The sequence below is a fragment of the Muscardinus avellanarius genome, assembly GCF_963383645.1.
Source record: "Muscardinus avellanarius genome assembly, chromosome: 2".
Taxonomy (NCBI): domain Eukaryota; kingdom Metazoa; phylum Chordata; class Mammalia; order Rodentia; family Gliridae; genus Muscardinus; species Muscardinus avellanarius.
Window position 1 is genome coordinate 34,510,635 of NC_137787.1, and position 17,380 is coordinate 34,528,014.

Genomic DNA, 17,380 nt, shown 5'->3' on the forward strand with positions numbered 1-17,380 from the left:
ATTCTGAGATAGCCCTCATCACTTCTGCGGTCTCATTTTCATGGCAGAAGAGTACTTAGGTCATAGAGGAAGTTCTATATTATTTGAATGCAAAAAATAATAATAATAATTCCTAGCCCGGTGTGGTGGTGTATGCCTGTAATCCCAGTTCTTGGGAGGCAAAGACAGGAGGATCACAGGTTCAAGGACAGCCTCGTAGCGAGACTCACCCTGATTCAAATAAATAAAAATACAAAAGGTCTGGGAGTGTAGCTCATAGGTAGCCCTAGCAACACACACACACACACACACACACACACACACACACACACACACACTCCTAAGAAAATTTAGATGTAACCATGTCCTCAAAAGGAGAAAGTTGTGCAAGTTATGGTTAAGTTCAACCTTAATTAAAAAGGATGTGTGTGTGTGCATGTGTGTGTGTGTGTGTGTGTGTGTGTGTGTGTGTTTATTTGACACAAACCTATTTGGTTTTTTTCCAACCATCACGCTCCTCATTTTGTAGGACATTTGGTGGTAACTGGGAAGCACAGTTTCCCTCTATGTCCACAGTGTTTTATGTCGAAGTCCCCTCTGTGTTATCCTTCTCAAAAAGTCAAAATCATAATTACTTGTGGTTTTTAATATTAAGAATTGCTTATCTTGTACCTGAAAATAAACTGGGCAAAAATTTCCATTCTCCCCACAGGAAGCACTTTTTGTTTGCTTTTATTTTATTTTAGACTTTTCATTTTTCATTCCATGACTTAACATGGTTTTGATTTGTGTGTGCAGATGCCGGGGTGAGGGTGGGGAGTGGAAAGTTTGTTACATTAAAGAGAGAACAGTTGAGATGTCTTGTCTTGTGGGCACCTGCGTGCCCAATGCAGCACGCTTGTGTCCCTCAAACACCACCGGTGAGAGTCAACTCCCTTCAGCTTGCTCGAAGCCCACTGAAGGCAACAACTGTGTGAGTAGAGTTGCTCACATGCCCGGCCTGGTAAGCCCAAACACGGGTTAAAAAGCAATTCAAGTCAGGCATAGTGGCACACACCTGCAATCCCAGTACCTGGGAGGCTGAGACAGAAGAATCTCAGTTTTGTGGCCAGCCTCAACAATTTAGCAAGGCCCTGTTTCAAAAACAAAATTTTTTTAAGGGAGATAACATAAAAGGGGTGGGGGGGGGGCGAGGGTTTAGCTCAGCCATAGAATGCCCCTGGGTTCAATCCTCAGTACCAAGCAAACAAGCAAAACACCTCAAAAGTCTCTGTTCTTCTTCTAAGGTCAGCTTACTATTCTAAAGTAGACAAGCATGGAAAGGGAGGCGTCCTTCCTGATGCAGATGGTCTTCCTGCTACACTGCCTGTATAGCATGGCATCACCACCCAGCCATTTAAACAGTCCTTTCCTTTCTCCCACAAATTCACCTTAAGCCCTCATTATTCTACTCCCTCCCTGTGTTCCGGGTATCACTCTCTCTTGCCAGGGTCACTGCCTTAGATCAGCCTCAACCTCTCTCTCTCCTAGTCTCCCTGTCTCCCCCCCACTGTGTCTCCTTCAACCCATCTCCACTCTACCACCTGAATATCATTGTGAATATAAATCTCGTTCGTCTACACTCTCCTGCTGAGCGCCCTCCACTGGCACCCTGGGGCCTTAGATTAGGCTCAAATCCCTCACAAGAGCCATTACAAATGGCAGCGCCTTGTAAACCCAGCCCTCTCTCCTGCCCCGTTTATGTGTTCCTCCTCCTTCACCAGACACCTCAATTGCCCTGAATGCTGTGGAGTTCTCCAAACTCCCCAACCCGCTTCCAGGGACCCTCTCCTTATGCTCGCCTTCCCTCCACACCACCTGAGCCTCCACTCCTCTGCAGAAATCCTACCACCCTTCAGGCCTTTGCCTCCACACCCCTCGATTCACTGAAGATGACTTCCACCATCCATCCCATTCACCAGCGACCACTTCTACAACTCACGTCCATTACTGGTCTTTCTGCATCTTCCCAACACATCCCCCAGCCTGGGACTCATCCTATGACCGTGATGCTGTTTGCTTTTGTTCGCCTAAATAAAAACAGAGAGATTCTCAAAGAAATGATGGTATTTATTTGGGCAGAGTAGAGTAGTGCAAAGGGAATACATATGCCATGGTAAACTATGAGCATATTCAAAGAGATTGAGGCTTGGGGGAGTTTTAAAGAAAAAGCAGAGGAGAACATCAACTATACTGAAGTAACAATCCTTGGCCACGGTGATTAATAACAAGAGGGACATCAGTTTGGGTTGAACAGTTGCTTGGCAGATGTGCTTACTATTAAACAGTCTTACACGAGAACCCTTCCTTCATAGCCTCCTGGCTTTATTCACTTTTTTTATTTTTTCAGTCACAATTGAACTGTGAGCAACGTCACAACCAGTGGCGGCAGATGCCTTCTCTGCAGCTGTACCTGCGATGCCCACCACAGTGCCTGGAACACAGGGGATGCCTCCTCCCTGTCTACTGAGTGACTGAGTGCTAAAAGAATCCCTGACTTCTGAAGGAACCATATTAGCTCAGGACTGCTAACCAATGATTAATTTGCTTTTTTAGTCATAATGTGAGTACAGAAAACTATCAAGATGTGATCATATTTTATACTGAACTTAATTCAACAAAGGGAGTAATTCATTATCCTGATTCATCTCTCATCCAATCATTTGCCCATCCCTAATCATCAAACAAACAATATTCTATTTTAAAAGACAAACATTTTCTCATTTAAAATTACTAATTCATAAAACAAAGAAAAAACAATTATATATTTAAATTAAAGGTAAAAAAAAAAAAAGCAGGGGGGGTGGTGGCCCATGCTTGCAATCCCAGCATTCAGGAGGCTGAAAAAGGAGGATCATGGCCGGGTATGGTGGCGCACACTTGTAATCCTGGGCTTGGGAGGCTGTGACAGGAGGATCGCACAGGTTCTAAGCCAGCCTCAGCTACTTAGTGAGGCTCTCAGCAACTTAGTGTGATCCTGTTTCCAAATAAAATATAAAATAGGTCTGGGAGTATAGCCCGGAGGTAGAAGGTTCCACCCCCAGTACCATACACACACACACACACACACACACACACACACACACACACACGAGTAAAAAGCAAATAGGGCTATGGGTGTAGCTCAGAGGTAGAATGCACCTTGGTTCCATCCCAGTACCACAAAAAAAAAGGTAAAAAAAAAAAACAAAAAACAACGTGAGGTGTGTCATAAAGTGGTAAAAACATGAGGTATGTCATAAAGTGGTAATACTGATATTTATAACAAATATGCCTCCTGGCTATATATCTCAGCTAAGACACGTAGGTCTTCATACCAATGATGTTGCCATCACTCAAAACATCTTGCAAAGCACCTCTCTGGATCCATTACCTCCAGCCTGAGGTTCAGGCTCCCTCAGGCTTGTCTTTTGGCCGTGGGTCGCGATCTTACAGCTCCTTCCCTTCATTGCATAAACATGATAGGATTTCACCAGTCATCAACACACACACACACACACACACACACACACACACACACACACACACTTCCTCAGACTCTGCAAACTCTTTCCTCTACTTCTGCCTCTTCTTTCTTAGAAAAGAGAAGTAGAACAAATTAATTGGTGTTTGCTCTTTACTCGTTCTAAATTGTCCCTCAGCCCATTGTAAATTGTTTCTCGTTTTCCTTGGAACTGCATCTCCTAAGCTCACTTCCGAGCTCCATGCGGCCAACTCTGAAGAATACTCTCTCCCCTTCTCATCCTGAGCTCCCTGAACCATTTCATGCCATCCTTTATGTTGCACTTATTTCATCATGAAATGGTACCGCCTATTCCTGACTGTGTTTTCAGATCTAAGAACTTTAAGAGCTCATTTTAGGTGACTTTGTATGTCTCCACCTGAATCTACCCTGCATATAATCAAAAGTCAGATTTCCAGAAGGAAATTTCTTTATCCCCCTAATTCAACCCATGATGCCCCTGTGGTCCCCAAGAACAATCAGAATCATTGTTCTCTACCTTTCTTTTTCCCTTTTCTTTTCTTTTCTTTTCTTTTGTGTGTGTATGTCTGAGTGTTTGTGTGTGTGATACAGGGGGTTGAATCCAGAGGCATCTACTTCGTAGCTACACCCCCAGCCCTTTTTTATTTTTATTTTTTTGAAACAGAGTCTTGCCAGGTTGTTGAGAGTCTCTTTAAGTGGCAGAGCCTGGTCTTGAACCAGCAATTCGCCTGCCTCAGCCTCTGGAATTATAGGCACATGCCACCACATCCAGCTTCTCCTCTTTTCTTTTCCACCTCTTAGACCCATTTCTCCACTTGGGCCCCCTCATCAGCTCTTCTAGTTCCTCTCTTCTATTGAATGTTGATATTCAGAACAACTCCAGCTTTAGTTTTCTGCTTTTCTTGTCCTATATACTCCTCCTGAATGCTCAAGCAGATGCCACATGTTAATTAGAAATTAAATGGGCTAAAATATTGATAGAACTGTTCTTGTGGGATTCTTACACTGATTCTAAGAGCTATTTCAAAAGTGTTTGAACCATAATAGGAAAGTTGAAATAAGTACAAAAACCATTCTCAGAAGACTGTAACTCAAAATACCCATGAATTTATAGGCATTCAGAGCCAGGTAGATAGAACAAATTAAGAAGACCAGGTATAAGGCAATGAGTAGGGAGCAGCAAACACCCAGACAAGGTGGCCAGCACACAGGAGACGCAGCCAGTCAGCTCCAGCTGTACACTGCCTCAAGGAAATGTGAATCCAATACAGCCATATCTTCTGATTTTTACAAACACAAATGAATGTCTAGACTTTGTGGGAAATATACTTAATTTAAAATTTTGTAACTTATTTCAAAAAAACTGTGAACCAATATTATAAGTAGCAAAAATATAATTTGGCCCAGGGACTGTCTGTTTTTAACATCTTCTTTAAAGGATAACACTTACTTGGCAGGAGATATAGATATATAAACACATCTCCTATTCACATAAAATCAAGAGACCTTGTTCTAGACCTGTCATTTGCCAGCTGTGTGTCTCTGAGAAAGATGCCCCACCTCTCTGAACAGCTCACTCATCGGTAACCTCAGACAATTATTGGGAGGACCAAAAGGTAATTTGTATGAAAGCTCTTAAAAGCTATTACATGATACAAAAATAATTATATTATTTAAGATTCCATGGGTTTAATTTTTTTTTTTTTGGTGGTACTGGGGTTCCTGGAAGCCCTTCTACCTCTGGGCTACACTCCCAGACCTATTTTTACATTTTTATTTGGAAACAGGGTCTCCTAAGCCAGCACGCGCGCGGCTGGCTTCGAACCAGCGCGATCCTTCTGTCTCTGCCTCCCAAGCACGGGGATTGCAAGCGTGTGCCACCACGCCCGGCGGGTTTTAAATATTTTATATTTAAGAAATATGGCATCACATGTTGACTCATTTTTATTGTTCATGCATAGGATGGAGACCGGTGATAATCTTACAGAAAAGTACAGCAGCATCATTGGCCATCTTTGGGCAGATATTCAAAGAAGAATTTTAATAACATCTCCCCAGTAGCCAATGAATTTCTAGGATAGAAAATAGCTTCAAACTTTATAAATTCATTCCATTTCAAAAACTGGTCCTCTTTTTATTTTCTGTCTTTCTTTACAAGCACCTTAAATGGCAAAAGTGACTTCTTCAAATTCTGCTTAGGGTCGAAGTGCCCTTCACCTGGGGAGCTCAGATAGGCTAGAGCACAATATTGGGATTTGGTTGATTAAGTCAAATTACATTAGGCTTCTTGGGTTGTGCTTTGTGTGAATGGATGACACCTACTGGTATAAACTGAAAATGTGCTTTCTCTCTCTCTCTCTTTCTTTTAATAAGTATTCATCTCTCAGACTAATAACAAAAGAAAAAAAATCCAGCAGAATCCAACACTGTCAAAAGTGTCATTGGCAGATATATAAGCCAAGGATTTCATATATCATAGGAAATGTTCATGATATTGTAAGTAGAAAAAGCAAGATATATATACATATATATATATATGACATCTATGAGGTTGATATTTAAATTTTATATACAGATTGTAAGTAAAAATATACAGAAACCATACAAAAAATAAATGATACCAAAATCTTATTTGCTAATATTACAAATGATTATTTTTCCTTTGTGTCTTTCTGTACTCTAGAAATTTTCTGCAGTGACCATGTACCATTCTAAGAACGAACACTATATGTATATGTTTTCTTTCTCCCTCAACATTTTATATAGTTACCTTCTGTATACAGAAACAGAATACATAAAGCACAGAAGGGAAAAGAGATTAAATGGCTTAATAATGAGCTTTGTATGATGGAAAAGCAAAGCCTTTTTTTTAATATCCATGGTCATCTAACTTTTTCCCAAATAAGTCTGTCAAATTTTCACAAATTCTTTCTGCTCAAACTCCCCAGTTCCTAAATTCTATTGGGACTTTGACTCCATATAATATTGGGTGCCTGGACCTCAACATGACTACTTGGGAATCTCAGGAGCATCCTACAGCCTATACTCTTTAGCTTCCATAAGCAGTTTTTGTTTGTTTTGTGATAATGGGGATTGAACCCAGGGGCATTCTACCTCAGAGCTACACCTCCAGCCCTATTTTTTAGTCTTTATTTTGAAACAGGATCTCACTGAGTTGTGGAGGGCCTCACTAAGTAGCTGAGGCTGGGCTGTGAATCTGGGATCCTCCTGCCTCAGGCTCTCAAGTACTGGGATTACAAGCATGTACCACCATGCCCCGGCTAGCAGTTTTATTCTTAAAAGTCAAATGAAGCCGTAACAGATGTAATCATGAATGATGTGAAAATATCCAGATGTAAAACGAATCTCATACTTATGTCAATGTCCAATTTTATTCCTTTATATTACTATTTCATGTAGTGAGTAGACTTTGGTAGCTATACGAAGTTAACATGTAACAGGAGTTTTCCTCATTTTTAAGAGCTGAGCCTTTTGAGTTCTTTGTATATTCTAGATATTAGCCCACCACTCTGATGTGGTGGCTGGTAAAGATCTTCTCCCATTCTGTAGCCTTTCTCTTTAAGTTCTTGATGGTTTCCTTTGATGAGCAGAAACTTTTTAGTTTGATGTCATCCCATTCGTTAATTCTTGCTTTAACTTCCTGAGCTTTGGAGGTCTTGTTGAGGAAGTTACTGCCTGTGCCTGTATGTTGGAGTATTAAGACTATGCCCTCCTCTAATAACTTCACAGTCCCCGGTCTAATTTCTAAGTCTTTGATCCATCTCGAGTTGATTCCTGTGCACGGTGAGAGGTAGGATTTAGTTCATCTTTCTACAAATAGATAGCCAGTTCTCCCAGCACCATTTGTTGAAAAGGCTCTTTTCTCCAGAAAATGAGTTTGCCCCCTTTCAAAGATCAGTTGACTATGAGTGTGTGAGTTTGTTTCTGTATCTTCTATTCTGTACCATTTGTCTGTGTGCCTGTTGTTGTGCCAATACCATGGTGTTTTTACTACTATTTCTCTGTAGTATACTTTAAGTCCAGGATTGTGATGTCTCCTGCATGGTTCTTATTGCTGAGAATTGCTTTGGCTATTCTGGGTCTTTTCTTTCTCCATATAAAATTCATGACTGATTTTTCTAGGTCTATGAAGAATGTCATTGGCATTTTGATAGGAATTGCATTGAATCTGTAGATCATTTTTTGCAGAATGGCCATTTTGATGATATTTATTCTGCCTATCTATGAGCAAGGGAGATCTTTCCATCTTCCAAGGTCTTCTTCAATTTCTTTCTTTAATGTTTTATAGTTTTCATTGTAGAGGTTTTTTTACATCTTTGGTTAGGTTTATTCCTAGGTATTTTACTGGTTTCGAGGTTATAGTGAATGGAATTGTTTTCTTTATTTCTTTCATTGGGGATTCATTGTTGGCATATAGAAAAGTAACTGATTTCTTTAGAATGATTTTGTATTCTGCAATTTTGCTGAATTGGTTAATCAGTTCCAGTAGTCTTTTGGTCAAGTTCTTTGGGTCTACTAGATAAAGGACTCTACACTAGCAAAACAAACAACCCAATCAAGAAATGGGCAACTGAATTGAATAGACACTTCCAAAACAAGAGATACAAATGGCCAATAGATACATGAAAAAATGTTCAACATCATTAGCCATCAGGGAGATGCAAATACAAAATACACTGAGATTTCATCTAACCCAAATCAGATGGCAAGCATAAAGAAGTCAAATAACAACAAATGCTGGTGAGGATGTGGGGAAAGAGGAACTCTTTTACACTGTTGGTGGGAGTGCAAACTAGTTCAGCTACTATGGAGATCAGTGTGGAGATTCCATTCCTTAGAAAACTGGGAATGGATCTACCATATGATCTGGCTATACCACTCCCAGGTATCTTTCCAAAGGGGTTGAAATCAGAGAACTACATATGCATACCCACGTTCATAGCAGCACAATTTGTAATAGCCAAAATATGGAACCAATCTCAGTCTCCATCAACAGATGAATGGATTGCAAAATTATGGGAAATACACACAGTGGAATTCTACTTAGTAATAAACAAGAACAAAATCATGTCATTCGCAAGAACATGGAAAGACCTGGAGAACATTGTGATCTCACTTAAGTGAGATCAGCCAAGCACATAAAGAGAAGGGACATATGTTTTCTCTAATATGCCCAAACCAGGGAGTATTGGGAATATGAGAGGGACCCCAGATAATGGAAGGGAAACCTCAGCAAAGCTAGAATGGAAGGGTAGAAGAGGTAGAAGGCTGAGGTTGATTCATGTAGGAGCTATATTCAATTATGTGTAAAAGTATGAATGAAGCATGGTTAAACTCGACACTCGTTGTTGGGAAGGGGAAAAGAAAGTGGGGGAACAACGAGCACTGTCTGAATGTATGCCATTTTCAATATGATCCACATTTTTAAAAAAAGATCTGAGCCACATGATAGTGGGTGAAAGTATTTTCCAACGACTACTGGAATTTTACAGAAAATTATGAAGAAGGGTAACTGAGAGAGGTAAATGGAAAGCTTCTTGGGGCTCACATTGTGTTAAGAAAAAAAACCAGAGGCAACTGAAAGGTTTGATGGAGAAGATGGGGTGACAAAAAGACCAGAATGCCTTGATGACAGGCAAGTAAAAGAAAGACGAAGGGCAGAAAATGCACATTTTATGTCGTGGTCCAGAACACATCACATTACCTGATAAAAACAGAACTGGGAAGAGCCTCATCTTGTTTTTATGGAAGTCTGTCTCAGAAAGTTGAATGCTTTGCCCAAATAGGCTAAGCCAGAATCAGAACCAGAACTCAGATACACGCGCTTCTAGATCAGTACTCTTATCATGTCCAGAAAGAAAAAAAACAAAAGTGCTGGGCTTGGAGAAGTTTATCCTGGAGGCCTGGTTTTTTCTCAGGTCTCAGAGCTCACATTTTCCTGTTCCTAAAGAATGTAATTTTGCCGGGCGTGGTGGCGCACGCTTGTAATCCCCGCGCTTGGGAGGCGGAGACAGGAGGATCGCGCTGGTTTGGAGCCAGCCGCGCTGGCTTAAGAGACCCTGTTTCCAAATAAAAAATATAAAATGGGTCTGGGAGTGTAGCCCGTGGGAGTGTATCCCGGAGGTAGAAGGGCTTCCAGGAACCCCAGTACCACCAAAAAATAAATAAATAAATAAATAAAAATAAAGAATGTAATTTTAAATGATCTTGGACACAGTCTTTCTTCAGTTAACCACTAATGATAGAGATTAGATTAGTCTATAGAGATAGACTATATAGTGTATGTATAATTACCTAGTTACAAATGCACTGATGCATATAGAGATGATATACATCTCTGATATTAGCTTTTCATAAGTCATTTGGTAAAAAAAAATGTGAACAAAGTTTTGGCAAGTATAAGACTATGAAGTTCAATGTCATACTTTATTATGAAAACTTCTACCTCAGTCTTTAGAATTATTTTATGGCAGTTATTATAGGTTTCTTACCAATACACTGTGGACCAAACTTGGATGCTCCATCTCAGAAGATGAGAAGTCTCCTCAAATGGAAGAGGTATTGGGAATTGAACTCAAAATTCCCAACTATGCTCTCAGCCTTATTTTTTCATTTTTGAAACAGGGTCTTGCTAAACTGTTGAGGGTTTCACTAAGTTTCTGGGGCTGGCCTCAAACCCATCATCCTCCTACTTCAGCCTCCCAAGTACTGAGATTACAGGCATGCACCATCACACCCAGCTATCTATATATCTATTATTTTTAATAAAAGAGTAGAAAATGATTATTAAATCTAACACATGCTATGCCATATTATAAAGTTAAAATAATTATGTAATTTTATACTGGAAAAATATAGGCAAGTCAATGGAATAAACTATATATCCAGAAGTAGTTTAGGGTATTGGATAGAGTTCAGTGGCAAATAACAAATACCATTCTCTCTAGCCAGAAAAGTATTTGCTACAGATAACTACAAAATGTTTGGAAGGGATAGAGAAACAGAGTCTGGGCTGAACTTTCCAAAACTATCTACCAACCCTTAGACTCATGATTTTATAATGACATAAAAGCTGCCCTGACCATCACTGGAGGCTGCTGCCTCTGCAGTAATTCATGCTGGTAAAGAAGATGCCATCCGAATATGGCGACAGAGAAAAGTGGGGCTTACGAGCCCCGCTAATAACCAATCTCTATTACCACAAAATCAGCGCCTTTCATAGCCAGAAAACACCATCAGCAGAGAAACAAAAAATGTAATTACAAGAGACAGAGAAAAAGAGGGCTGGAAAAACGAGACACCAGAAAGAAACCAGACTGCAGTGCTGCGGCCGGAGCCACAGCACGAAGCGGCGGGCACCATCTTCCCTGCAGCACCAGGCCCCAGAGAGGGGGACTCAGAACAGAGCTCAGAGCCACAGAGAAGATACGCCAGCCTCCCGCCCGAGGACGCGGCAGCAGCGCCTTATTGCCGGCGGCAGCGGCGAGCTCACCAGACAGCGCCAGACCAACACACTCAACAGCTCACCAGGCTCCAGAGAGGAGCGGCGGAAAGCGAGCCAAGGTGAGCTGCTGCGGATCAGCCAGGAGGAATTCAGCAGATTTCTCGGCGCAGGGAGCATCTAAAGCTCCCAGGGGCTGGGCTCAGCACACCCTGCAGGGACTCAGAGCAGAGCTCAAAACCAGAGAAGAAATACGCCAGCCTCACGGCCGAGGAGCGGCGCCATATTGCCACTGGCAGCAGCAGCAGCGAATTCACCGAGTCCACTACAGCTCCATCTGCACACTCAACAACAATGAGTCAAATTGTGGCCCCTAGAGGAGAAATCCCAGTACTGTACTCCCAGGGACTTGACCCAGTGGGGGAGTGGCGGTGGCAGAGATATCACACCATAGGAGAATGCCCAACCTGGCACCCCCCATGGTCTAAAGCAGCCTCAATTGACTCCCTGGGTCTGAGACTCTGCGATACATCCCAGTAAAGGAGTAGTGGTGACTGAGATAGCACAGACTCGACATCCAGAGCACCTTAAGTAAAGTTGTAGTGACCCAAGGGAAGAACCCAGAGAAGGTACAAACTTCCAAAATCATGGGAAAGAGGAATAACAGTGGAGCAATGAATGCCCACAACCCACAACATCAGAACCTGATAAAACAGAAATTCAGAGATTTATAGAAGATCAAATCAGGAAAATAACTGTAGAAATAATAGAGGTGTTTCGAAAAGAATTCAGAGAGAGCCAAAAGAGATAAAGGATGTAATTAATGAAGTAAAGGCCTCAATTCAAAGTACAAACAACCGACTAGACCACATGGAGAATAGAATCTTGCTCTTAGAAGAAGATCATTTAAAAAAGGAACGCATAGTTTCTAATTTAGAAAAAAAAAATCCGACAGCAGGAATCTGACATTGAAGAAATATGGGCCCATTTTAAGAGAGCTAACCTAAGAATAATTGGAACCAAAGGGATCAGTAATATCTTCAAAGAAATAGTAGCAGAAAATTTTCCAAACATAGAGCAAGAGGTCAATACACAGGTCCAGGAAACTTATAGAACTCCCTTTAGACAGGATCGGAGAAGAGGATCCCCACGCCACATAATTGTCAAAATGACCAATGTGGAAGCCAAGCAGAGAATCTTAAAGGCAACAAAAACAAAGGGCCAAGTGACATTCAGAGGCAAACCAATTAGAATCACTCCAGACTTCCCAAACCAAGTCATGAGAGCCAGAAGGGCTTGGAGTAACATATTCCAAACTCTGAAAGAAAACAACTTCCAGCCAAAAATTTCCTATGCAGCAAAACTTTCTATCAAATTAGATGGAGAAATAAGAAACTTTTACGACAAACAGAAACTGAAGGAATTTATGTCTTCAAAACCAGCGCTACAGAAAATACTCAAAGAGATTAACTACAAAGAAGAAATAGGTAACACACCCCAGAACCAGAGAAACAAGATTTTCCATCCAACAGACAACTAAGATTGGTTATCTATGGAGATTCATTATTTATGTTAGTCTTTTACCTATCTCTAAATTGTATTGTTTGCTTTTATTGTTGCTAATTTTTAGGATTTCTAGTTGGAATATTAATATACCTTCAGATATAGCATTTGGAAATATTTTATCCCATTCTACCAGTAACTTTTAACTCTGTCTACATTGTCTTTGGATATACAATATATTTTTAGTTTTTAGGGAGTTTGTTTACCCTTTTGTTGCCTGTGCCATTGAAATCATATCCAAGAAATCACTTCCAATTTCAAAGTTGTGAGGTTTTATGACCCAGATTTTCTTCTAAAAGTTTATAGTCTTAAGATTTATATTTAGGTCTTTTATCTATTTTGAGTTAATATTTTTATATGGGATTAGGTAAGGGTCCAGTTTTATTCTTTTTCATGTAATTATTATTTTTCAACAATATTTAGTTAAAAGATTATTATTTCCTCCACCAAATGTTCGTGGAAACCTTGTCAAAAATAACTTGACAATATATGGAAGAATTTAGCTCTAGGCTTTTATTTAACTCCAATCGTTTATATATCTGCCTTTAGAACAGTACTACACTGTTTCAATTATTGTAGCTTTATATGGTTTGACATCAGAAAATATATATCTTCTAGCATTGTTCTTTTTCGAGATCGTTTTGGGTATCTAGAATCCATATTCCATATTAGGATAGATTTTTTTGTGAAAAATAAATAAATGATAGTTTCACCTTAAAAAAGAAAAAGAAAGAAATATTCTCTGGTAAGAAAGAAAGCAAAAAGAAATGTTGAAATGTTATTTTTAAGTCATCAAAAGCTCGGTATCAGACAAATGAAACTGTTATGTGAGATTATCATCGTTAATATTGGATAAATTGATATAATACTAGATGTCAACCACTAAGCCAAGCATGAGAAGGAGGGATGGGAGGGAACGGGGTGGGGATCGGGTAGGGGCTAACTGGGCGATGTGTGCATGTATGTCTAAAAAGTATTATTTTTATCCCATTATGATGTATGAATACAGTGCACCAATAAAAAAATTTTAAAAAAAAGAAAATGCCATCCATGTTGTGCAAAAACAAAGCTTGTGCTACTCATCTGATTGGTGGAAAATAGTTCCCACTGTTAAACAAGAACAACATGACATTAATGAAATAATCATTTAAATTAAGAGATACAAAAATAAGCCAGGCACAGTGGCATACACCTGTAATCCCAGCACTTGAGAGGCTGAGACAGGGGGATCACAGGTTTGAGGCCAGCCTCAGAAACTTAGTGAGACCCTGTTTTAAAATAAAAATGAAGCCAGGCGTGGTGGCTCACGCTTGTAATCCCAGCGCTTGGGAGGCGGAGACAGGAGGATCGTGCAGGTTCGAAGCCAGCCGCGCTGGCTTAAGAGACCCTGTTTCCAAATAAAAATATAAAAATGGGTCTGGGAGTGTAGCCCGAGGCAGAAGGGTTTCCAGGAACCCTAGTATCACCAAAATAAAATAAAATAAAAATGAAATAGGGCTGGTGGTATTTTAATTCAGAGGTAGAATTCCCTGAGTTCAATCCCTAGTGAGAGAAATAAAGAAAGAAATATTAAATAAACTTTTCTAAATCAGAAGCACAGAATATATATATATATATATATATATATATATATATATATATATATATATATAATCTTAAAACAGAAAAGTGCTGAATCAGGAAACAGAAAAGAATGGAAATAATAAACTAAAAGTGCTATTTCTACTTTTAAAATTGATTTCAACAAGAATCTCTTAGCCTGAGGGGGAAAAAAGAGGTTATACATTCTCAATATTAGAAAAGAAGAAGAAAATAACTTAGATACTGATGAGATTTTTTAACTTTAAAGAAAACACAAAACCCAATACCATACCATATAACTTTTTACAATATGGTTTAAATGAGAGCCAGGCGTAGTGACACACCCTATAATCCCAGTACTTGGGAAACTAAGACAGTAGGATTGCAGGTTCTAAGCCAGCCTTAGCAACTTAGTGAAGCCCTGTTTCAAAATAAAAAGGGATGGGAGTGCAGCTCAGAGGGAGAATGGCCCTGGGTTCAATTCCAAGTACCACAATAAAATAATGAAGGGAAAATGTTTTAAATTTATAGGACAGCAAAAGACCAGTATGATCGCTATATAAGACATTATACAAGCCAGTAAAAATAAGATGTACACTCCCATCTATATTTTTTAAGTAAGTAAAAAGCCTAAGAAGGCCATTCACCAAAAAAGGCAAAAAGTCTAAGCTCCACATTAAGAAAGAGCAAATGTTTAAGCTCAGCAGTAAACAAAGAAAATCATAAACATATATGAGTCTACATTATAAATTAATCTACATCTGGATGGTTGAGGTTTATATAGATGTAAATTAATTTATAATGTAGAACATACTTAGAAATATCTTTACAGTCGTTTGGAACTTCCAAATGACTGGATGAATTCTATTTTTTTAACTGTTGAGTGTTGGATGGACAAAGCCTGTACAATATTGTGTCAGAGTACAGACCTATTCCAGTTTTGGAGTATTTCCCGATAATGGCCTTAGAAACATGTTTATGGCAAATAGAAAATGTAATTGAACTATTCTGCTTATCTTACTAGGCTGAGAAAAGAAGGCCCTAAAATATACTTAAGGTAACTTAAAAATATATAAGCAAAACAAGCAACGTCCAAATGTGCCATAATTTTCATTGCTGCAGAAGCCTGTTACTATTAAAGACAAAATTTAATGCTAGGTATGCCCATAGACAGCCTGTCTGTATTTGCATCATTTCATCAGACACGTGGTGTTCTTTATAATTGACTGATGGCTTCAATTCCCAAGGAAAAAATGCCAGCTGACAGCCTGTAGAGAATTTTGTTTTTCTGCTAACAAACATATTTGCAGCAATGCTAATCCTTGTCATGCAAAAGTACTGAACTGAACCCAGACTATGCTTTGATAAATAAGTTGTGCGGAGCCCAACATAAAGCAATATTGACTTTAAGATAACAGAGAATATATTAATCAGGAATTTCTTTTAGACGTGACAGAAACCTAAAATGGCTTAAGAGAAGAAAAAGAATCATTGGCTGATGAAGCTAAAAAGTAAATCCAAGAGAATCTACCTTCAGGTACAGCTCAGTCAGGAGTCTGGCTTTGCATGGATCCCCGTTACTGCTTTCTATGTTCGTGTCACTCCGAAGCAGGTTCTTCCAAGGATCTCTATGCTTATGTCCTCCCAGCTTTGCACACCCAGGAGTTTATGAGGAGGATAGCATTAGCAGAGGTCCTAGGTGTTAGATCGATGCAGGTTACATGGTGGGTTTTGAAATAATCCCTGCGGCAAAGGAGATGCAGATCTAATTGACTAGGCCTGGTCATATGCCCATCCCTGGAACCCAGCCGTGAGATCATACCAACTCCAACCACCTGATCTAGGAGTTGAGGGAACATGGCTTTAAAGGAAAATAAGATTCGGTGACCAGAAAAGAATGAGAGGAATGTTATTCAGACAAGCACAACAGAAGTCTGCACAGAAGGGAATGTATTTCCTTTATCTTGACACTGGGGGAAAATCAGTGTTTAAAGTGCAGTATGAAAACCTTGTAAGGCAAGAGGTGAAATGAAACTTTTAGACTAAATAATCAACAGTGATTAACTGAAGCTTTTGTTAAGTGATTGTATCATTCAAAATAGAGAATAAGCAAACGGGAGTTTGCAACTAGCACTCCTGGGTGGTGCAAAAGTTCCGTGTGTTTCTGTGCTTGGTTACCTCATTTTCAACGAGAAGCGGACCACTTGGAGAGAGGAGGCCTTTTCTGCCCTCCTCTGTGCCTTGGGAGGCTGATCCTTAAAGACCCCACTGATTTCTGTAACCTCCGCGTCCATTTGCTTTCAGCTGTGGGAGCCCTGGCGGGAGATGGGAGGGCTGGGGGAAAGTGAAGCTGGAGTGCTGCTCCGAGGCTGTGCCTTCAGAACTGCAGCTCCTGCCGGGTATCTTGCCTCAGATGCTAGCTACTCTTGTAGTGTCAGAATTTCTGGAGAGGATTATCCTCCATTCACCTAGAGATAGTCATGGCTTCCTGGCTTCCTGGTATTGCTTGCCCTGGGATGTTGGAGGAAGTTGCTCAATCATTCTAGATGAGTGTCAGCATGTTGGAAGGCCAAGAATTGTGGACGTGAGGGCAGTCGTGTTAAGCATCGGCAAAGAGCAGAAAGTTGTACTTTGCCCTTGTTGACCAGGGTCAAGAGTGTTTACTCAAGGCTGGCAGAAGCCTATCAGCAAGGGCTGAGCCATGATAACCTGCTCCTGCTGATGCTCCCAGACAATGTTTAAGAAACAGGTCTGGCTAAGAGAAGGACTCAACTTTTGTATGGCAGACATTGGCTTCATATTTACAACAGTGATTCTGTAAGCTGTTTTTCCTGCCTGCACTATAAAAGCTTGGTTCTTCCAAATAAAGTTGTTCCTTGTCCTTCAGGAGGCTACGCTAACTTGGTCTTTTGTTTCTCATTGCTGCACCATCCCTCTTCACCATGAGTGACTGCCTAGCTGGCTTTGCCATCTGAAAGATCAGAGCTGCCTGCTTATGGGAGGCTGCTGTCAATTGGAGAAATATGGGTGTTTCCCATCATTAGGGTCATAAGGGCGGAATCATTTGAGACAAAATCTTTGTCCTTTCAGGTATTTAAGGAGTTAAAGCAAAGCACAGCATTCTGTTCTTTGCTGATGCTTAAATGTGACTGCAGTCCTGTCCACAATTATTGACCTTCCAAGACACTGACACTCTTGTCTACAAATTATTAAGCAAGCTCCTCCAGCAATGCCTTACTGGTTTTCTCTAAACCTGCTCCCACCTTTATAAA